General features: G+C 47.3%; 1 protein-coding gene across 4 annotated transcripts in view; it reads left to right on the top strand.

Annotated features, from left to right (window-relative positions):
* PRKG1 (protein kinase cGMP-dependent 1) overlaps nucleotides 1-22,894 on the top strand; it is a 1,352,400-nt gene that overhangs the window by 1,168,474 nt on the left and 161,032 nt on the right. The window lies entirely within an intron of this gene.

The following is a 22,894-nucleotide window of genomic DNA, read 5'->3' as shown; positions in this document are numbered from 1 at the left end:
TGGGTCCCTGTACGGCCTCCCATTGCTGCTGTCTCCATCGCCACACTCTGCTGCCATGTGCCACTTTCAGGTCTCTTCACACTGCTGGTGTGTTAAATTTTTTGACATAGGGTGCAGGCAGATTACGGGCCTCACATAGCTGCTGCCAGGCCCCTAATCTGCCATGGGCCCCTATATACCGCCTCCTCATGCTGCTGCCAAGTCTAGAGTCTCTCATGGGTCCCTGTACGGCCTCCCATTGCTGCTGTCTCCATCGCCACACTCTGCCATGTGCCACTTTCAGGTCTCTTCACACTGCTGGTGTGTTTAATTTTTTGACATAGGGTGCAGGCAGATTACGGGCCTCACATAGCTGCTGCCAGGCCCCTAATCTGCCATGGGCCCCTATATACCGCCTCCTCATGCTGCTGCCAAGTCTAGAGTCTGTCATGGGTCCCTGTACGGCCTCCCATTGCTGCTGTCTCCATCGCCACACTCTGCTGCCATGTGCCACTTTCAGGTCTCTTCACACTGCTGGTGTGTTAAATTTTTTGACATAGGGTGCAGGCAGATTACGGGCCTCACATAGCTGCTGCCAGGCCCCTAATCTGCCATGGGCCCCTATATACCGCCTCCTCATGCTGCTGCCAAGTCTAGAGTCTGTCATGGGTCCCTGTACGGCCTCCCATTGCTGCTGTCTCCATCGCCACACTCTGCCATGTGCCACTTTCAGGTCTCTTCACACTGCTGGTGTGTTTAATTTTTTGACATAGGGTGCAGGCAGATTACGGGCCTCACATAGCTGCTGCCAGGCCCCTAATCTGCCATGGGCCCCTATATACCGCCTCCTCATGCTGCTGCCAAGTCTAGAGTCTGTCATGGGTCCCTGTACGGCCTCCCATTGCTGCTGTCTCCATCGCCACACTCTGCTGCCATGTGCCACTTTCAGGTCTCTTCACACTGCTGGTGTGTTAAATTTTTTGACATAGGGTGCAGGCAGATTACGGGCCTCACATAGCTGCTGCCAGGCCCCTAATCTGCCATGGGCCCCTATATACCGCCTCCTCATGCTGCTGCCAAGTCCAGAGTCTCTCATGGGTCCCTGTACGGCCTCCCATTGCTGCTGTCTCCATCGCCACACTCTGCTGCCATGTGCCACTTTCAGGTCTCCTCACACTGCTGGTGTGTTTAATTTTTTGACATAGGGTGCAGGCAGATTACGGGCCTCACATAGCTGCTGCCAGGCCCCTAATCTGCCATGGGCCCCTATATACCGCCTCCTCATGCTGCTGCCAAGTCTAGAGTCTGTCATGGGTCCCTGTACGGCCTCCCATTGCTGCTGTCTCCATCGCCACACTCTGCCATGTGCCACTTTCAGGTCTCTTCACACTGCTGGTGTGTTTAATTTTTTGACATAGGGTGCAGGCAGATTACGGGCCTCACATAGCTGCTGCCAGGCCCCTAATCTGCCATGGGCCCCTATATACCGCCTCCTCATGCTGCTGCCAAGTCTAGAGTCTGTCATGGGTCCCTGTACGGCCTCCCATTGCTGCTGTCTCCATCGCCACACTCTGCTGCCATGTGCCACTTTCAGGTCTCTTCACACTGCTGGTGTGTTAAATTTTTTGACATAGGGTGCAGGCAGATTACGGGCCTCACATAGCTGCTGCCAGGCCCCTAATCTGCCATGGGCCCCTATATACCGCCTCCTCATGCTGCTGCCAAGTCCAGAGTCTGTCATGGGTCCCTGTACGGCCTCCCATTGCTGCTGTCTCCATCGCCACACTCTGCTGCCATGTGCCACTTTCAGGTCTCTTCACACTGCTGGTGTGTTAAATTTTTTGACATAGGGTGCAGGCAGATTACGGGCCTCACATAGCTGCTGCCAGGCCCCTAATCTGCCATGGGCCCCTATATACCGCCTCCTCATGCTGCTGCCAAGTCTAGAGTCTCTCATGGGTCCCTGTACGGCCTCCCATTGCTGCTGTCTCCATCGCCACACTCTGCTGCCATGTGCCACTTTCAGGTCTCTTCACACTGCTGGTGTGTTAAATTTTTTGACATAGGGTGCAGGCAGATTACGGGCCTCACATAGCTGCTGCCAGGCCCCTAATCTGCCATGGGCCCCTATATACCGCCTCCTCATGCTGCTGCCAAGTCTAGAGTCTCTCATGGGTCCCTGTACGGCCTCCCATTGCTGCTGTCTCCATCGCCACACTCTGCTGCCATGTGCCACTTTCAGGTCTCTTCACACTGCTGGTGTGTTAAATTTTTTGACATAGGGTGCAGGCAGATTACGGGCCTCACATAGCTGCTGCCAGGCCCCTAATCTGCCATGGGCCCCTATATACCGCCTCCTCATGCTGCTGCCAAGTCTAGAGTCTCTCATGGGTCCCTGTACGGCCTCCCATTGCTGCTGTCTCCATCGCCACACTCTGCCATGTGCCACTTTCAGGTCTCTTCACACTGCTGGTGTGTTTAATTTTTTGACATAGGGTGCAGGCAGATTACGGGCCTCACATAGCTGCTGCCAGGCCCCTAATCTGCCATGGGCCCCTATATACCGCCTCCTCATGCTGCTGCCAAGTCTAGAGTCTGTCATGGGTCCCTGTACGGCCTCCCATTGCTGCTGTCTCCATCGCCACACTCTGCTGCCATGTGCCACTTTCAGGTCTCTTCACACTGCTGGTGTGTTAAATTTTTTGACATAGGGTGCAGGCAGATTACGGGCCTCACATAGCTGCTGCCAGGCCCCTAATCTGCCATGGGCCCCTATATACCGCCTCCTCATGCTGCTGCCAAGTCTAGAGTCTCTCATGGGTCCCTGTACGGCCTCCCATTGCTGCTGTCTCCATCGCCACACTCTGCCATGTGCCACTTTCAGGTCTCTTCACACTGCTGGTGTGTTTAATTTTTTGACATAGGGTGCAGGCAGATTACGGGCCTCACATAGCTGCTGCCAGGCCCCTAATCTGCCATGGGCCCCTATATACCGCCTCCTCATGCTGCTGCCAAGTCTAGAGTCTGTCATGGGTCCCTGTACGGCCTCCCATTGCTGCTGTCTCCATCGCCACACTCTGCTGCCATGTGCCACTTTCAGGTCTCTTCACACTGCTGGTGTGTTAAATTTTTTGACATAGGGTGCAGGCAGATTACGGGCCTCACATAGCTGCTGCCAGGCCCCTAATCTGCCATGGGCCCCTATATACCGCCTCCTCATGCTGCTGCCAAGTCTAGAGTCTGTCATGGGTCCCTGTACGGCCTCCCATTGCTGCTGTCTCCATCGCCACACTCTGCCATGTGCCACTTTCAGGTCTCTTCACACTGCTGGTGTGTTTAATTTTTTGACATAGGGTGCAGGCAGATTACGGGCCTCACATAGCTGCTGCCAGGCCCCTAATCTGCCATGGGCCCCTATATACCGCCTCCTCATGCTGCTGCCAAGTCCAGAGTCTGTCATGGGTCCCTGTACGGCCTCCCATTGCTGCTGTCTCCATCGCCACACTCTGCCATGTGCCACTTTCAGGTCTCTTCACACTGCTGGTGTGTTTAATTTTTTGACATAGGGTGCAGGCAGATTACGGGCCTCACATAGCTGCTGCCAGGCCCCTAATCTGCCATGGGCCCCTATATACCGCCTCCTCATGCTGCTGCCAAGTCTAGAGTCTGTCATGGGTCCCTGTACGGCCTCCCATTGCTGCTGTCTCCATCGCCACACTCTGCTGCCATGTGCCACTTTCAGGTCTCTTCACACTGCTGGTGTGTTAAATTTTTTGACATAGGGTGCAGGCAGATTACGGGCCTCACATAGCTGCTGCCAGGCCCCTAATCTGCCATGGGCCCCTATATACCGCCTCCTCATGCTGCTGCCAAGTCCAGAGTCTCTCATGGGTCCCTGTACGGCCTCCCATTGCTGCTGTCTCCATCGCCACACTCTGCTGCCATGTGCCACTTTCAGGTCTCCTCACACTGCTGGTGTGTTTAATTTTTTGACATAGGGTGCAGGCAGATTACGGGCCTCACATAGCTGCTTTCAGGCCCCTAATCTGCCATGGGCCCCTATATACCGCCTCCTCATGCTGCTGCCAAGTCCAGAGTCTCTCATGGGTCCCTGTACGGCCTCCCATTGCTGCTGTCTCCATCGCCACACTCTGCTGCCATGTGCCACTTTCAGGTCTCTTCACACTGCTGGTGTGTTAAATTTTTTGACATAGGGTGCAGGCAGATTACGGGCCTCACATAGCTGCTGCCAGGCCCCTAATCTGCCATGGGCCCCTATATACCGCCTCCTCATGCTGCTGCCAAGTCCAGAGTCTGTCATGGGTCCCTGTACGGCCTCCCATTGCTGCTGTCTCCATCGCCACACTCTGCCATGTGCCACTTTCAGGTCTCTTCACACTGCTGGTGTGTTTAATTTTTTGACATAGGGTGCAGGCAGATTACGGGCCTCACATAGCTGCTGCCAGGCCCCTAATCTGCCATGGGCCCCTATATACCGCCTCCTCATGCTGCTGCCAAGTCTAGAGTCTCTCATGGGTCCCTGTACGGCCTCCCATTGCTGCTGTCTCCATCGCCACACTCTGCTGCCATGTGCCACTTTCAGGTCTCTTCACACTGCTGGTGTGTTTAATTTTTTGACATAGGGTGCAGGCAGATTACGGGCCTCACATAGCTGCTGCCAGGCCCCTAATCTGCCATGGGCCCCTATATACCGCCTCCTCATGCTGCTGCCAAGTCTAGAGTCTCTCATGGGTCCCTGTACGGCCTCCCATTGCTGCTGTCTCCATCGCCACACTCTGCTGCCATGTGCCACTTTCAGGTCTCTTCACACTGCTGGTGTGTTAAATTTTTTGACATAGGGTGCAGGCAGATTACGGGCCTCACATAGCTGCTGCCAGGCCCCTAATCTGCCATGGGCCCCTATATACCGCCTCCTCATGCTGCTGCCAAGTCTAGAGTCTCTCATGGGTCCCTGTACGGCCTCCCATTGCTGCTGTCTCCATCGCCACACTCTGCCATGTGCCACTTTCAGGTCTCTTCACACTGCTGGTGTGTTTAATTTTTTGACATAGGGTGCAGGCAGATTACGGGCCTCACATAGCTGCTGCCAGGCCCCTAATCTGCCATGGGCCCCTATATACCGCCTCCTCATGCTGCTGCCAAGTCTAGAGTCTGTCATGGGTCCCTGTACGGCCTCCCATTGCTGCTGTCTCCATCGCCACACTCTGCTGCCATGTGCCACTTTCAGGTCTCTTCACACTGCTGGTGTGTTAAATTTTTTGACATAGGGTGCAGGCAGATTACGGGCCTCACATAGCTGCTGCCAGGCCCCTAATCTGCCATGGGCCCCTATATACCGCCTCCTCATGCTGCTGCCAAGTCTAGAGTCTCTCATGGGTCCCTGTACGGCCTCCCATTGCTGCTGTCTCCATCGCCACACTCTGCTGCCATGTGCCACTTTCAGGTCTCTTCACACTGCTGGTGTGTTAAATTTTTTGACATAGGGTGCAGGCAGATTACGGGCCTCACATAGCTGCTGCCAGGCCCCTAATCTGCCATGGGCCCCTATATACCGCCTCCTCATGCTGCTGCCAAGTCTAGAGTCTCTCATGGGTCCCTGTACGGCCTCCCATTGCTGCTGTCTCCATCGCCACACTCTGCTGCCATGTGCCACTTTCAGGTCTCTTCACACTGCTGGTGTGTTAAATTTTTTGACATAGGGTGCAGGCAGATTACGGGCCTCACATAGCTGCTGCCAGGCCCCTAATCTGCCATGGGCCCCTATATACCGCCTCCTCATGCTGCTGCCAAGTCTAGAGTCTCTCATGGGTCCCTGTACGGCCTCCCATTGCTGCTGTCTCCATCGCCACACTCTGCTGCCATGTGCCACTTTCAGGTCTCTTCACACTGCTGGTGTGTTAAATTTTTTGACATAGGGTGCAGGCAGATTACGGGCCTCACATAGCTGCTGCCAGGCCCCTAATCTGCCATGGGCCCCTATATACCGCCTCCTCATGCTGCTGCCAAGTCTAGAGTCTCTCATGGGTCCCTGTACGGCCTCCCATTGCTGCTGTCTCCATCGCCACACTCTGCCATGTGCCACTTTCAGGTCTCTTCACACTGCTGGTGTGTTTAATTTTTTGACATAGGGTGCAGGCAGATTACGGGCCTCACATAGCTGCTGCCAGGCCCCTAATCTGCCATGGGCCCCTATATACCGCCTCCTCATGCTGCTGCCAAGTCTAGAGTCTGTCATGGGTCCCTGTACGGCCTCCCATTGCTGCTGTCTCCATCGCCACACTCTGCTGCCATGTGCCACTTTCAGGTCTCTTCACACTGCTGGTGTGTTAAATTTTTTGACATAGGGTGCAGGCAGATTACGGGCCTCACATAGCTGCTGCCAGGCCCCTAATCTGCCATGGGCCCCTATATACCGCCTCCTCATGCTGCTGCCAAGTCTAGAGTCTCTCATGGGTCCCTGTACGGCCTCCCATTGCTGCTGTCTCCATCGCCACACTCTGCCATGTGCCACTTTCAGGTCTCTTCACACTGCTGGTGTGTTTAATTTTTTGACATAGGGTGCAGGCAGATTACGGGCCTCACATAGCTGCTGCCAGGCCCCTAATCTGCCATGGGCCCCTATATACCGCCTCCTCATGCTGCTGCCAAGTCTAGAGTCTGTCATGGGTCCCTGTACGGCCTCCCATTGCTGCTGTCTCCATCGCCACACTCTGCTGCCATGTGCCACTTTCAGGTCTCTTCACACTGCTGGTGTGTTAAATTTTTTGACATAGGGTGCAGGCAGATTACGGGCCTCACATAGCTGCTGCCAGGCCCCTAATCTGCCATGGGCCCCTATATACCGCCTCCTCATGCTGCTGCCAAGTCTAGAGTCTGTCATGGGTCCCTGTACGGCCTCCCATTGCTGCTGTCTCCATCGCCACACTCTGCCATGTGCCACTTTCAGGTCTCTTCACACTGCTGGTGTGTTTAATTTTTTGACATAGGGTGCAGGCAGATTACGGGCCTCACATAGCTGCTGCCAGGCCCCTAATCTGCCATGGGCCCCTATATACCGCCTCCTCATGCTGCTGCCAAGTCTAGAGTCTGTCATGGGTCCCTGTACGGCCTCCCATTGCTGCTGTCTCCATCGCCACACTCTGCTGCCATGTGCCACTTTCAGGTCTCTTCACACTGCTGGTGTGTTAAATTTTTTGACATAGGGTGCAGGCAGATTACGGGCCTCACATAGCTGCTGCCAGGCCCCTAATCTGCCATGGGCCCCTATATACCGCCTCCTCATGCTGCTGCCAAGTCCAGAGTCTCTCATGGGTCCCTGTACGGCCTCCCATTGCTGCTGTCTCCATCGCCACACTCTGCTGCCATGTGCCACTTTCAGGTCTCCTCACACTGCTGGTGTGTTTAATTTTTTGACATAGGGTGCAGGCAGATTACGGGCCTCACATAGCTGCTGCCAGGCCCCTAATCTGCCATGGGCCCCTATATACCGCCTCCTCATGCTGCTGCCAAGTCCAGAGTCTCTCATGGGTCCCTGTACGGCCTCCCATTGCTGCTGTCTCCATCGCCACACTCTGCTGCCATGTGCCACTTTCAGGTCTCTTCACACTGCTGGTGTGTTAAATTTTTTGACATAGGGTGCAGGCAGATTACGGGCCTCACATAGCTGCTGCCAGGCCCCTAATCTGCCATGGGCCCCTATATACCGCCTCCTCATGCTGCTGCCAAGTCCAGAGTCTGTCATGGGTCCCTGTACGGCCTCCCATTGCTGCTGTCTCCATCGCCACACTCTGCCATGTGCCACTTTCAGGTCTCTTCACACTGCTGGTGTGTTTAATTTTTTGACATAGGGTGCAGGCAGATTACGGGCCTCACATAGCTGCTGCCAGGCCCCTAATCTGCCATGGGCCCCTATATACCGCCTCCTCATGCTGCTGCCAAGTCCAGAGTCTCTCATGGGTCCCTGTACGGCCTCCCATTGCTGCTGTCTCCATCGCCACACTCTGCTGCCATGTGCCACTTTCAGGTCTCTTCACACTGCTGGTGTGTTAAATTTTTTGACATAGGGTGCAGGCAGATTACGGGCCTCACATAGCTGCTGCCAGGCCCCTAATCTGCCATGGGCCCCTATATACCGCCTCCTCATGCTGCTGCCAAGTCCAGAGTCTGTCATGGGTCCCTGTACGGCCTCCCATTGCTGCTGTCTCCATCGCCACACTCTGCCATGTGCCACTTTCAGGTCTCTTCACACTGCTGGTGTGTTTAATTTTTTGACATAGGGTGCAGGCAGATTACGGGCCTCACATAGCTGCTGCCAGGCCCCTAATCTGCCATGGGCCCCTATATACCGCCTCCTCATGCTGCTGCCAAGTCTAGAGTCTGTCATGGGTCCCTGTACGGCCTCCCATTGCTGCTGTCTCCATCGCCACACTCTGCTGCCATGTGCCACTTTCAGGTCTCTTCACACTGCTGGTGTGTTAAATTTTTTGACATAGGGTGCAGGCAGATTACGGGCCTCACATAGCTGCTGCCAGGCCCCTAATCTGCCATGGGCCCCTATATACCGCCTCCTCATGCTGCTGCCAAGTCCAGAGTCTCTCATGGGTCCCTGTACGGCCTCCCATTGCTGCTGTCTCCATCGCCACACTCTGCTGCCATGTGCCACTTTCAGGTCTCCTCACACTGCTGGTGTGTTTAATTTTTTGACATAGGGTGCAGGCAGATTACGGGCCTCACATAGCTGCTTTCAGGCCCCTAATCTGCCATGGGCCCCTATATACCGCCTCCTCATGCTGCTGCCAAGTCCAGAGTCTCTCATGGGTCCCTGTACGGCCTCCCATTGCTGCTGTCTCCATCGCCACACTCTGCTGCCATGTGCCACTTTCAGGTCTCTTCACACTGCTGGTGTGTTAAATTTTTTGACATAGGGTGCAGGCAGATTACGGGCCTCACATAGCTGCTGCCAGGCCCCTAATCTGCCATGGGCCCCTATATACCGCCTCCTCATGCTGCTGCCAAGTCCAGAGTCTGTCATGGGTCCCTGTACGGCCTCCCATTGCTGCTGTCTCCATCGCCACACTCTGCCATGTGCCACTTTCAGGTCTCTTCACACTGCTGGTGTGTTTAATTTTTTGACATAGGGTGCAGGCAGATTACGGGCCTCACATAGCTGCTGCCAGGCCCCTAATCTGCCATGGGCCCCTATATACCGCCTCCTCATGCTGCTGCCAAGTCTAGAGTCTCTCATGGGTCCCTGTACGGCCTCCCATTGCTGCTGTCTCCATCGCCACACTCTGCTGCCATGTGCCACTTTCAGGTCTCTTCACACTGCTGGTGTGTTAAATTTTTTGACATAGGGTGCAGGCAGATTACGGGCCTCACATAGCTGCTGCCAGGCCCCTAATCTGCCATGGGCCCCTATATACCGCCTCCTCATGCTGCTGCCAAGTCTAGAGTCTCTCATGGGTCCCTGTACGGCCTCCCATTGCTGCTGTCTCCATCGCCACACTCTGCTGCCATGTGCCACTTTCAGGTCTCTTCACACTGCTGGTGTGTTAAATTTTTTGACATAGGGTGCAGGCAGATTACGGGCCTCACATAGCTGCTGCCAGGCCCCTAATCTGCCATGGGCCCCTATATACCGCCTCCTCATGCTGCTGCCAAGTCTAGAGTCTCTCATGGGTCCCTGTACGGCCTCCCATTGCTGCTGTCTCCATCGCCACACTCTGCCATGTGCCACTTTCAGGTCTCTTCACACTGCTGGTGTGTTTAATTTTTTGACATAGGGTGCAGGCAGATTACGGGCCTCACATAGCTGCTGCCAGGCCCCTAATCTGCCATGGGCCCCTATATACCGCCTCCTCATGCTGCTGCCAAGTCTAGAGTCTGTCATGGGTCCCTGTACGGCCTCCCATTGCTGCTGTCTCCATCGCCACACTCTGCTGCCATGTGCCACTTTCAGGTCTCTTCACACTGCTGGTGTGTTAAATTTTTTGACATAGGGTGCAGGCAGATTACGGGCCTCACATAGCTGCTGCCAGGCCCCTAATCTGCCATGGGCCCCTATATACCGCCTCCTCATGCTGCTGCCAAGTCTAGAGTCTCTCATGGGTCCCTGTACGGCCTCCCATTGCTGCTGTCTCCATCGCCACACTCTGCTGCCATGTGCCACTTTCAGGTCTCTTCACACTGCTGGTGTGTTAAATTTTTTGACATAGGGTGCAGGCAGATTACGGGCCTCACATAGCTGCTGCCAGGCCCCTAATCTGCCATGGGCCCCTATATACCGCCTCCTCATGCTGCTGCCAAGTCTAGAGTCTCTCATGGGTCCCTGTACGGCCTCCCATTGCTGCTGTCTCCATCGCCACACTCTGCCATGTGCCACTTTCAGGTCTCTTCACACTGCTGGTGTGTTTAATTTTTTGACATAGGGTGCAGGCAGATTACGGGCCTCACATAGCTGCTGCCAGGCCCCTAATCTGCCATGGGCCCCTATATACCGCCTCCTCATGCTGCTGCCAAGTCTAGAGTCTGTCATGGGTCCCTGTACGGCCTCCCATTGCTGCTGTCTCCATCGCCACACTCTGCTGCCATGTGCCACTTTCAGGTCTCTTCACACTGCTGGTGTGTTAAATTTTTTGACATAGGGTGCAGGCAGATTACGGGCCTCACATAGCTGCTGCCAGGCCCCTAATCTGCCATGGGCCCCTATATACCGCCTCCTCATGCTGCTGCCAAGTCTAGAGTCTCTCATGGGTCCCTGTACGGCCTCCCATTGCTGCTGTCTCCATCGCCACACTCTGCTGCCATGTGCCACTTTCAGGTCTCTTCACACTGCTGGTGTGTTAAATTTTTTGACATAGGGTGCAGGCAGATTACGGGCCTCACATAGCTGCTGCCAGGCCCCTAATCTGCCATGGGCCCCTATATACCGCCTCCTCATGCTGCTGCCAAGTCTAGAGTCTCTCATGGGTCCCTGTACGGCCTCCCATTGCTGCTGTCTCCATCGCCACACTCTGCCATGTGCCACTTTCAGGTCTCTTCACACTGCTGGTGTGTTTAATTTTTTGACATAGGGTGCAGGCAGATTACGGGCCTCACATAGCTGCTGCCAGGCCCCTAATCTGCCATGGGCCCCTATATACCGCCTCCTCATGCTGCTGCCAAGTCTAGAGTCTGTCATGGGTCCCTGTACGGCCTCCCATTGCTGCTGTCTCCATCGCCACACTCTGCTGCCATGTGCCACTTTCAGGTCTCTTCACACTGCTGGTGTGTTAAATTTTTTGACATAGGGTGCAGGCAGATTACGGGCCTCACATAGCTGCTGCCAGGCCCCTAATCTGCCATGGGCCCCTATATACCGCCTCCTCATGCTGCTGCCAAGTCTAGAGTCTCTCATGGGTCCCTGTACGGCCTCCCATTGCTGCTGTCTCCATCGCCACACTCTGCTGCCATGTGCCACTTTCAGGTCTCTTCACACTGCTGGTGTGTTAAATTTTTTGACATAGGGTGCTGGCAGATTACGGGCCTCCCATTGCTGCTGCCAGACATGTAATCTGCCATGGGCCCCCGTACCGACTCCTCATGCTGTGACGTTGCAACAAGGTGTAATTCAACCCTACATATGTTAGACCGCCTTTACGAACAGCTAAAGGCCATCACAGATTTCCTGATGTTAAAAGCGGATAAAGGTACTCCCTGTGTAACTTAGATGTCAGCCATTGTCAGCTCATGTGTGACACCTGCGCTTGCTCAGGCCCTTTGAGGAGGCCACGCTATTCGTGAGTCGGCAGGACTATGGGATGAATGAGGTCAAATCGGCCATGGGCCCCCGTACCGCCTGTTCACGCTGATGCTGGTCCCACAGTGTGACCTGGGTCCCTGTACGGCCTCCCATTGCTTCCACTCTGCCATGTGCCACTTTGAAATCTCCTCACACTCCTGCGGTTGTCCATTTTGTCATAGGTTGCTGGCAGATTACAGGCCTTCCATAGGTGCCACCAAGCCCCATATCGGCCATGGGCCCTCGTACCGCCTGGTCACGCTGCTGCTGGGCCCACAGTGTGACCTGGGTCCCTGTACCGCCTCCCATTGCTCCCACTCTGCCATGTGCCACTTTCAGGTCTCCTCACGCTCCTGCTGGTTTCCATTTTGTCATAGGTTGCTGTATGGCCTCCCATTGCTGCTGCCTCCACCGCCACACTGTGGCTCCAAACACTGGTTTTGGCCCCGTGACTGGCCAAAGGAGTGAAGTGTGCAGTGATTCTAAGATCGACGGCACTCATCTGCATGTCATACTGACAGACAGTATTATTTCTCTTCCCCAGCAGACTCCAAGGGCATTTAAATTAAAGGTACAGTGTTCTGCACTAATATTAAGTCTCTCTGAAGCCTAGAAACACCCTTTTTTAAGTTAAATTCACAGCGAATTTATTCGACTCGAATCGAATATTGTCCACGAATTCGCCGAATCAGTCGAATCGAATTTTTCATTTCTTCGCTCATCTCTAGTGGTAATGGTAAGGAATCACAACAAAATGGCATATGCATACATCACTTTCTAATTATAAAAATGCCTGTTTAAGAAAAAAACCTTTTACTCTTTACCATACTACATCACATTTTTAATGGATTTGCATATTTAGGTGTCAAATTTTAAACAAAAGCTTTTTTGGACATACGTCTCTTATACTTCTGCTCCTGCCCGATTTGTGAGTGCTGCAGAAGCAGAGCACAGAGCTCTGAGCAGACTGTGAACTTAGCAATCAGTGGTCATGTGATTGCTCAGTTCTCTGTCTTAGAGTTAACAACGGACAGCAACAGCATCGCACCAGCATGGAGGTGAGTATGTGTTTGTTTTTTCAAATACTATACGTCTCCTATCTAAGCTTAACCACTAAAATTTCATGTAAGCTCTAATTCGTTATTGTTGTTTTAAAACTCTCTTCTTAAATATGTAGCTTTCATTAAAAAAAAATACTAATGATCCTTCCATGAGGGCTTTGTTCAGGCATTTCCTGTTGTGGGGTAACAACTGTCTCCAGTTGTCCTTCTGGATTGTTACCCTGCCATGTGACTCTGGTGGAGACTACAAATGGCTGTATGGGAAAAAATTTCACAGCCATGATAAACCATTGATACCTGGGGGGATCACCAACACTGTGGAGCGAAGGTAGTAGCTTTAGTTTAATTTTGACCCTATAGTGACAGACTCACTTTAACTACTTGCAGTCCTGAGGATTTACCCCCCTTAATGACCACGCCTCTGTTTGCTACTCAGCGCTGCACAAATTCAACTGATAATTGCGCGGTCATGCAATGTTGCACCCAAATGAAATTTACGTCCTTTTTCGCACAAATAGAGCTTTCTTTTGGTGGTATTTGATCACATGTGCACTTTTTATTTTTCATGCTATAAACAAAAAAAGACCGAAAATTTTGAAGAAAAACTATATTTTTTACTTTCCGCTATAAAAAAGATATAGTAAACTCAAGTTAGTTATAAATTTAGGCCAAAATGTATTGTGCTACATGTTTTTGGTAAAAAAAATCCCAATAAGTGTATATTGATTGCTTTGTGTGAAATAGCGTCTTATAGCGTCTACAAACTATGGTATAGATACTGCAATTTACGCTATTTTTTTATACAGCGCTGCGCTAGTTTAACGGGCAATTGCATGGTCATGCAATACGGTACAGAAATGAAATGTATGTCCTTTTTTTCATACAAATAGAGCTTTCTTTAGATAGTATTTGATCACCTGTGCACTTTTTATTTTTGGCGTCATAAACAAAAATTTATGAAGAAAAATTTTTTTTTAAATATTTTCTCATTTTGGTCATAAAAAATATGCAAAAAAACTAATATTTTGTCATAAATTTAGGCCTAAATGTATTCTGCTACATGTTTTTGGTTAAAAAAAATCCCAGTAAGTGTGTATTTATTGTTTTGTGTGAAAGTTATAGCGTCTACAAACTATGGCATAGATAATGGAATTTACACAGCTTTTACTTTCTAACTGCCCATCACATTTCTTGAGGTGCTAAAATACCAGGATAGTACAAACACCCTCAAATGACCCCTTTTTGGAAAGTAGACACACTAATCTATCTGCTGAGAGGCATATTGAGACCATGTAAGATTTATTTTTTTCCACAAGTTTCTGGAAAATGACAAAAACGATTTTTTTTTAAACAAAGTTGTCATTTAAATTATTTATTTCTCGCACAAGCCATGGGTATATGTGGAATTACACCCCAAAATACATTCTGCTACTTCTACCGAGTATGGGGATACCACATGTGTGAGACTTTTTTGGAGCCTAGCCACATACAGGAGCCTGAAATCCAATGACCACTTTGAAAGCCTGAAGGTGCGTAACTTCCTCATTTCACTTCCTCAATACCTATCACAGTTTTGAAGGCCCTGACATGCCAGGATAGCACAAAACACCCCACAAATGACCCCTTTCTGGAAAGTAGACACCCCAAGGAATTTAAAAAGAGGCATGGTGAGTATTTTGCAGATTTCATTTTTTCTCACAAGGTTTTGAAATAGAAAATTAAAATAGAAAAAATGTTTGTTTTTTTCTTCATTTTCCGAAAACTTATGGCAACAAATGAGATCTGCAAAATACTTACCATGCTTCTTATCAAATTCCTTGGGGTGTCTACGTTCCATAAAGGGGTCATTTGGGGGGTTAGGTGCTATCCTGTCATTTCAGGGCCTCCGAAACTGTGATAGGTAGTCTGGAAGTGTAATGAGGAAATAAAGTCCTTTAAAAGCTTGAAGGTGCCTATTGGATTTTGGGGTCCTGTGCTTGGCTAGACTGCCAGAACATCTCTCATGTGTGGTACCCCCATACTCGGGAGAAGTAGCAGAATGTATTTTTGGGAGTAATTCCACATATACCCACGGCATGTGTGAGCAGTAAATCATTTAAGTGACAATTTTGTGTAAAAAAAAAACAAAAAAACAAATTTGTCATTTTCCAAAAACTTGTGGTAAAAAAATTAATTTTTCTATTGATTCCACATGCCTCTCAGCAAATAGTTTGGGGTGTCTACTTTCCAAAAAGGGGTCATTTTGGGGGGTGGGGGCGTTTTATGCCCAGCATTAGAAGTTTATGCCACATATCACTCACTCTTCTAACCACCTGAAGATCAAGCTAGTAAATTAATTTAAACCCCAAAACATTATATATTTTTTAAAGCAGTGAATAAAATGGTGGGTACTACAATTTTTTATGGCACATAGTACTCGCGCAGCGATTTTTCGAAAGCAATTTTTTTAAAAAAATACACTTTTTTTACTTTTAATGCACAAAAACACAATATATTGGCCAATTATTTGGTAAGATATAAAGGATGATGGTATGCCGAGTAAATAGATATCAAACATGACATGCTTTAAAACTGCGCATGCACTGTGCAATGGCGACAAACTGCATACATTTTTAATATCCATAGGCAACATTTTAAAAGCCTTTAAAAGCTACTATTTTAGATTTACAGAGGAGGTCTAGTGTTAGAATTACTGCCCTTGATCTGACGTTCACAGCGATACCTCACTTGTATGGTGCAACCGCTGTTTACATCTTGGCACAGGGCAACGCTTGTGCATACAGGTGTGCGTGCATGGGAGGGGCAGGTTTTTTTTGTTTGTTTTTTTAAGTTATTTTGATTTTTTTGAATTATTTTTGTACAATACCAGGATGATGCCTGCAGCTGTAGGCATCATCCTGGTATAACCATTCAAAGTCCAGTGATGTACCAGTACATCGCTGGTCCTTGTTGGGTGTATATGCTATGTTCTTTTTTTTTTTTTTGTATGCAGCCTGTGGACTGAATGAGAAAGACACTTTGCCACATGCACCAGTTCCAAGATTGTACAAATTTCTAAATAGTGGCACGCTTGAATAAAATTTGTCCACGTATACAGTAAGTGGTACCCCATATGGAAAAAGGATGACACCAAGTCCCAAACTATCTTGTCACTGCTCCCCATGTAGTCTGGGCATCCAGGGGGCTCCACATAACTATCTATTCCCTCGTAAATCCTAAACTTATAAGTATAGCCTGTTGTCCTCTCACAGGTCTTCTACATCTTGACCCCATATCTGGCACACTTGCTGGAAAGAAATTGTTTGAATGCAAGGCGGCCAGAAAAATTATTCAGGGACTCATCAACGCAGATTTTTTGCTGGGGAATATAGACATCTGCAAATTTTTGGTTAAGGTGATTTGCGAGGGGCTGAATTTTGTGGAGCCGGTCAAATTCTGGGTCACCCCTAGGATGACAGAGTGTATTGTCTTTGAAATGCATAAAATACATTATACTCTCATATCTATGCCTGGCCATGGCAGCAGAGAACACGGGCATATGATGAATCGGGTCTGCCGACCAATACAACCGCATATAATTTCTTTAAGTAATGCCCACGTTGAGGGTTAGGCCCAAAAAAAAATGTAAATTCGGAAAGGTTTTACGGCGATAAATTGTTGTGCATATAAATTGCTTTGATCCACAGTCAACGCATACAGATATTCCTTGAAAGACAGCTCCAAAAATCAAGGCGGTATGTGAAAGACCAGGATGTACTAGACCGCTGGTACTCGCCAGTTCACCAAAAGGTAGAGCGGTACTAGTACTGGCACTCTGCTGCATATGAGAGTCATCAAAATTTACCGGCAAGTGCTAACAGAGATCAGGCCTGATTCTGCAAACACTGCGGTTTTGTGTGCAATGTATCAAGTGACAGTGACCTACTGACACTGCACTTGCTGGCGGAGAAGGGGGGGGTAAGCGTAGGGGATAAAATCAGGTGCTGGCAGGTGCCGGGGCTGATCCCGCTAACGCTGCATTTTTGGGGACGCTATACTAATGTGAACGCTGGTATAGTGCGGATCTGATCAAAGATATTGATCCGTTCAGCCACTATACTAGCAATGAAGGTTTATTGTGCATGAGCGTGCTCCTGGCAATCAAGGGCTTAAATGTGATGACTGGTGTACTGACGGGCAATCTGACGCTATCTGGGAGGGGCGTGTAAACCACGGGAGCGCAAATCATGTATATATATATATATATATATATATATATATATGATTTTGCGCACCCTGTAGCAGTATTTCTGCTATAGGGTGGTCAGGAAGTGGGTAAGAAGCGGTTTGTGTTACGTCGATGTGTTACTTTAACTGACAAATACGCGGTCATGCCACACTGCTCGAAATTAAATATACATTCTTTTTTCCCACAAATTGAGCTTTCTTTTGGTGGTATTTGAACTCCTGTGCGTTTTTTTATTTTTTGCGCTATAAAAAAAAAGGCTGACAATTTTGAGAAAAAAAACAATATATTTTGGACTTTTTGCTATAAAACATGTCCAGTAAAAAAATGTAAAAATCAAATTTTGTCATAAATTTCTGCCAAAATGTATTCTGCAACCTGTCTTTGCTAAAAAAAAATCCCAATACATGTAAATTAATTGGTTTACATGAAAGTTATAGCATCTACAAATGGCAGGAAAGATACTGTGATTTTTTTTTTTATACTAATAATGGCGGCGATCAGCGACTTATGGTGGGGATCAGAGATTTATGACAGTGATCAGCAACTTATGGCAGGACTGCGGTGGGGGGGAACTGGGGGGGTAACTGAATTGGGGTCACTGACATCCCCAGTGACACCAATACAGTAATCAGTGCAAAAAAAAACACTGACACTGTACTAATGGCACTGGGGAGGAAGGGGTTAACTTGTTTAGGCAATGAAAGGGTTAACTAAGGGAAGTGTTTTACTAGGGATCGGGGGTGTGTGCTTCACAGGAACATGCTGATCCCTAAAGATATACTTTGCTCTCAGGATCAGCGTGTTAAGAGCTGACAGGGAGCAGAGCTGCATTGTAAACAATGCAGCTGTGCACTGTGTCACTGTTTGCCGGCAATCGCCGAGACCCGGCGGGTGATGACCAGCTGGGACCTGGTGATTGACACCTGCTGCCACGATCGGCGGGACAGGTAAGGTGGGCACACGCCTCTCGCGTGCCCCCTACCTGTTTTGCAGAATGACGTTGTAAAACGTGATTTTTGCCCAGCGGTTCCACCTTGTGGCCGTTTTTCTAGAGTGGCTGGACGGCAAGCAGTTAAGGATTACGAAATGCCAATATCATGTTTTAGGAATGATTCACACAGCAGTTACACAATATGCAATATCTATGTGTAGAACCACTGTAAATTGCCTACCAGTGAGCATAAGAGGCCTATATAAAAATAAATTAATCTTATGACCTCTTATTAAATCAAATATTGCATTAAAACCTGACAAAGCCAAACAGGTAAATAAATCTCTTTAATAATGTGAGATTTAACTATTTATTGTAAGTGATCTCATTATTATCACATTGATTTTAGTGTGCTACAAATGAGGTGGCTGATAACAAGTTGTTAACTCCTGGTAGCAAGAAGATTTTATCACCCAGGTAACTCTATCGCATAGAATGATCTGTATTGCACCTTTAGATGTGGAGAGTATATTAAAGCATTGCTTGTGTTATGATTCAGAAGTGCAGCCTGACCCTGCACTAGTGCAAAATATTAATAACAGCTCTCTAAAAATCCTTTGATTAGAAATCCTAGGTCCTGTTATGCTGCTCAATCGTTTCATGATTCAGCCACCTCTCTACTTTCCAGATCCAGATTTCCTTGCACTCTGAAATCCCTAAAGGGTTAAACCATGCAGCTTTGTCTCCAAGCTTCTGAAATATAGCTTCTCCAAAATGTGCTACAACACAGGAAAAAGCAAGGGATATTTGTGACAGACAGATGAACTCCATCATTTTATTTAGCCTTTTTTTTTTTTTTTTCTTCGAGTGGTGCTTTTTCATAGTTTCTTCAGAACGTGGTAGATCAATGTATTTTTTAACTGCATTATATAACCAATTAGTGAAGGAGCTCTCTATTTAAAAAAAATCACTTCAAAAATCAATAAACATTTTAATTGTCTACCAGTACTGAATCAGTACATAACTATAGTTTTTAAGTCTGTCCTGATAAAGTATAGCTTACTATTGTTTAGAAATGTTTAACAGTAGTTCTTGCCTGTTTTACAGAATTTTTTAAAAGGAAATATATTTTGGTGCCCAATCAATGCATTTATATAAAATAATATGGTGTCATTTGATTGAGAGGCTGCCTTAGGCCTTTGGGAAAATTGCAGTTAGAAGAAAGCCGCTAGAATGTGGCACATTTACGATTCTCATTTAATAGCAATAATGTTTCTTCCAGAGCAAATATATTGTTACATTGTATTTCTATTGTACCTAAAATTGTTTTAAGAATGAATAAGCATGGCACTCATTAGAAAAAAATATTTTTGAGTAAAATCTTAGCTTACACTGTTCCCTTAAAATGAAACAAACTAAAAAATAAGAAGTAGCTAAATGTTAACATTATTTTACAGCTAAAACAATGACAAAAACATGTGGGTGTGTAGAAGTAACATAGTGGAATTATTTGTTCAAATGTTTCTTTGTTTTTTTTTTCTTTTACCTGATAGCTTACAGTATATTTTCTTCCAGTTTAACATAGCTAAATAACAAACTAGAAAATCTACAGTTTCTGGGGAAATTGTGTGAAGTGTTCTTTCCTCCAGCAGTAGTCTACAACTGGAGTAGGCGGAGTAACTGGGTGGAGTGGTTTGTCACTCTGCTGCCTGCTCACACACCTGGGTTCCTATGGAAACTCACTCTACAGCAAGGGCAGAGAAGAGCGGTTAAAAACAAACTGCTCCAACTTGCTCACTTCACTGGCGGTTGCCATCTTCAAACAGTTGTAGTTTAAAATTATCAATCCTACACCTTTATATTGTGAGAATCACAAAACCCAGACCTACATTTTGATGCATAGTATGTTTCTGAAATATTAAAAATGAAGGCACAGTCGCAGTTTAGAAATTGCTCTTCAAATTTGAGGTGGCTAGAGTGGAGTTTCAATGAATGTCAATGGGGGGCATGAGTTGCAAACAAATGGTCATATTGTGAAAACTATAAGGACTATGGCTTAGCCATGGACATTTGTAGTGGCAGCAGGGCTAGCTGAACGTTTTGATATAAGATTTGTGTAGGTGGGCTTGAAAATGAAGGAGTGATGGCAGGTTATAAATCATGTCCTGATTTTTCAGCTCACACTCTAGCTTTTGTCAGCTCCCACTCTAGTTTTGAACATTCCTCCATTCATTCCTATGGGACCAATTTCACCACAAAAACGCTGATATTTCGTGAACCATTCGGCGAAACGTTCCACAAAGTAACAGCACACCAATGGGGAACAATCCGAACGTTTCGGTATATTACTGTCTATGTAGTGCCATGCAAGCACACTTAATAAACTCAGAAGCTCAGAATTACCCCAACCTTGGTTGGGACCTACAACAGCTCCACTCCTTCTTTCCTCCAATCTTATTTAAAAAAAAAAAAACTGTGATTGAGTGTATTGGGGTTTGTAAGCTCAGTGGTAGAAGACTTTTTAGTGAGTCAATGCCAGTCTGAACTGTGGTTTAGAGCTTTCCGGCCTACCTCCTTTATTAACAAAATTGAAATTCAACCGAAGCAGTTGCTCACTCAGGGGTTTTTCACCATCATAAGCAGGCGCATAAAAAATAATACCAAGCCACTTGGGCTCTCTTTTCAGTAGTGTTATTGTTTAGGCCTCAAAGCTTGGCTGGTCCCTTTCCCAGATCTCCTGGCTTTCTGAGCATTTTCAGCTCCTGCACTCTTCTACACGAGCCCACACCCTGACCTATTGATAGAGGATCTCCTGACACCTCAAGTCCTCTCACTCATCTGAGCCCTCCAGATTCCCTCAGTCCTCTGGACGCACCTAGTCATCTTTATTCTCTCAGTGACTCTCTTAGCCATCTCAATTCTTTCAGCACTATAGACAAGGAATCTCTCCTTTTCAACAAAGAGTTCTGTCTCTTAAGTGGAGCACACCTGTCTCCTAACAGCAGCTTCAAGCTATGGTCATGTCCTTTATTATAAGGGGTGCTCATAGCCTGCTGGTCTCCTGCAAGACCTGGATATGGATTGGAGACTTCTTCCCACCCAAAACTCTTTGAAGTCTCCAAATATAGAAACCCTATCCGGGAATACCAAAACACAGAGGAAACCAATGGATTTGTTTTCTTTATTCTAAATCAACATTTCAGAGCCCCACTCTCTGCATGTGTGTGAACCCTGTGCCATTTCCTCATCCATTTTGATAGTGACAGGACCTTGAACTGTCACAAATGGATTTTCTGATGGAATAGCCAGTCACCACACTAGAAGATATGTGGGATGATTATTATAGCCATTTGGGTTGTTTTATACCTAAATTCTAAATCTGGTCAGTGTATTAGACAAAATAAAATTTCTAAATTAAATTAATTTACTATCAGAAGACTTCCAGGATATCATATGCAGGTTTATGATGATTAACACATGCCTATATAGGTAAATTTAGTCATTTTTAGCAGATTCTATACCTCGCTCAATGACCTGGAACATCACCTCTGTCACTGAATGGTATACGTTATATTTGACTTTTATGCAAATTACCCTGTCTTTGCTTATCACACTCTATCAGTGGGCCGTGCAGTCATGTAAGCACCCACTAGTGATTGGCTTATTTCTACATTTTACAATGAACTAAAGGACAATGACATTTTAAACATTCTGAACCCTGCAGATCTTTTTCACACAAAATGTTTACAATGTTGGAACAAATCTATAAAATAAATGCAAAAGTACTGGTAACCCTAGTATTGATAACAAAACTAGGTCTATATGTACAGTATTACTACTTAATTGTGTGAAAATCATTAGCTACCACTTATTTATTATGTTTACTTAAAGTATGACTAAAGGCATTTTTTTTTAGTTTTGGATGGAGTGGACATGGATTAGAACACCTGTCAGTTTTTATTGCTGTCTGAGCCCCTGTTAGGGAGATTCATCCTCTCTATTTGTCCTGTTTACCAATACCATCAGCGGTGAAAGTAATAGAAAATGCCACATTTTGGGTTGTCCCCAGAAAAGTAATAGAGGGGAAATTTCCCAATGGGGACACTAGTCTTCGAAACCCAAGGAATTCCCTTGATTTACAGGTATTTTCTCTTACTTTCTGTCTTGGCTGACATGAAAGTAAATTTCCCCAATGGGACACAGATGGCAAACAATACACTTACAGGGGTTATATCTCTCCCTTGCTATATCCAAAATGAAGAAACATTTTGCCTATAGTTCTTCTTTAGTTTTTTGATATTGCAAGGCAGAACACTGAAGTAATGAACTTGGCTACTTGTGATTTGGATTACTGTGGTTTTCCTATACAGAAGCTTGATGGATCTATTGTGTTTGATGGCACATGTTCACATGTTTCTCACTGTCATGGGTTTTGTGTATGGAATGTTTACACACCAACTTCATTTTAATATGGAGAGAAGCCGTTTTTGAGCATTTCAGGGGTCTTGACAAATGGAAGGAAAGAAAACAGCATATGCATAGCTATTTTTTGAGTGAACTATTTTGCTTCCATATCTTATAAGATGCTATATAAGTGAAATTATTAACTACAGTCTACAGCATGTTGCCTAAGAATGCACTGTGGTTATATTTTCTATTACGGAGGATAAAATCATGCAAAAGACATACAGCATTTCACCCATTACAAATGATAAATGCGGGCTAATATTGTCACATTTTAGTTTAGTGAAGGACCTTGGGACAATACATGATAAATATAGTTATACAGATGCCTGCAGCTGTTGGAATTTATATTGGAGACACTTGTATGGCAGTTTACTCATCATAAGCTTATTGTGTTTGTGGATCAGTGGGTTCTTTTACACAAGCAAACT

This window comes from Staurois parvus, unplaced genomic scaffold (genome assembly GCF_062004578.1).
Source record: "Staurois parvus isolate SC_StPar_1 unplaced genomic scaffold, SC_StPar_1.0 ptg000303l, whole genome shotgun sequence".
Taxonomy (NCBI): domain Eukaryota; kingdom Metazoa; phylum Chordata; class Amphibia; order Anura; family Ranidae; genus Staurois; species Staurois parvus.
The sequence above is the reverse complement of the archived record's forward strand: the minus strand, read 5'-3'. Positions and strand labels throughout refer to the sequence as shown.